The sequence below is a fragment of the Tenrec ecaudatus genome, unplaced genomic scaffold, assembly GCF_050624435.1.
Source record: "Tenrec ecaudatus isolate mTenEca1 unplaced genomic scaffold, mTenEca1.hap1 Scaffold_430, whole genome shotgun sequence".
NCBI classification, from domain to species: domain Eukaryota; kingdom Metazoa; phylum Chordata; class Mammalia; order Afrosoricida; family Tenrecidae; genus Tenrec; species Tenrec ecaudatus.
Window position 1 is genome coordinate 54941 of NW_027459335.1, and position 1340 is coordinate 56280.

The following is a 1340-nucleotide window of genomic DNA, read 5'->3' on the forward strand; positions in this document are numbered from 1 at the left end:
CTGCAGGGTCAATGTCGTCCTTTGGAACAAGTTCTTTTCGGGGGAGGGGCAGGAATCCACTTAATTTATGGTGCTGGGGCCAGCCTCCCAGACCTCTCCACCGGTTCCCTCCTCCACGCCGGGATATTGCATTCACACCTTGCGACACTCTGGTCCCACTTTCCCTGTGGAGATATAAACCATACCCTCCCCTTGGGTGGATTAATGCCCCATTTCTGTCATGCTGATTGTACTTACCTCAGGGGACTCATGTTGTACTTGTCCCTTTGGGTCTGGCTTACCTCGCTTAACATAATTCCTTCCAGCTCTTCCCATGAAATAACGTGTTTCATGTGCTCATCGGTGCTTTTCAGTGCTGCATAATACTCCATTGTGTGTATGTGCCAAAGTTTGCTAATCCACTCGTCTATCGATGGAAACTTAGGCTGTTTCCAAGTCTTTGCTATTGTGAATTGTGCCGCAATAAACATTGGAGCGCATATGACTGGTCGTGTTTTATTTGCTGCTTCAACCGGGTATATGCCCAGTAGAGGGATGGCTGGGTCGTAAGGTAGATCAATTTCCATTTTCTTTAGGTATCGCCAGATTGCTTTCCACAGTGTCTGTACAAATCTGCACGACCACCAGCAGTGGAGGAGGGTTCCTATTTCACCACAGCCCCTCCAACACTTGTTGCTCTCTGATTTACTGATCTGAGCTAGCCTGAGGGGTGTTAGGTGGTATCTCATGGTTGTTTTGATTTGCATTTCTCTTATGGCAAGGGACTTCGAGCACTTTCTCATATATTTATTGGCCATATTGATCTCCTCTCTAGTGAAAGTTCTTCTCATTTCTTTTGCCCACTTCCTTAGGGGGTTAACTGTTTTCCTCTTTTTGCAGGTCATGATGGTGTTGTAGATTTTAGTAATGAGCCCTTTGTCTGACGTGTCATTACTAAAAATCTTCTCCCAGTCTGTGGGTTGCCTTGTCACCCTCTTGGCAAAGTCTTTCGAGGTGCACAGGTGTTTTATTCTTATTAGATCCCATTTGTCGATTTCCAGATCACCTGTGTGTGTCCCCTTCCCTATTGCAGTGAGCCTATGTGCTCCCTGGGCCATTGCTCTGAGATTAGTCCTGATTCCCTCCTTAATGGTCCTGATGGTTTGGGGTTTGACTTCTAGATCTGTGATCCACCTTGAGTGTATTCTTGTGCATGGGGTGAGGTAGACGTCTTGTTTCAACTTTCTACATGTGGATATCCATTGTTTCCAGCACCACTTATTAAAGAGGGCATCTGCTTCACACTTGACGTTTTTGGGACCCTTGTCGAAGATCAGTTGTCTATATGCTGATGATTTTAC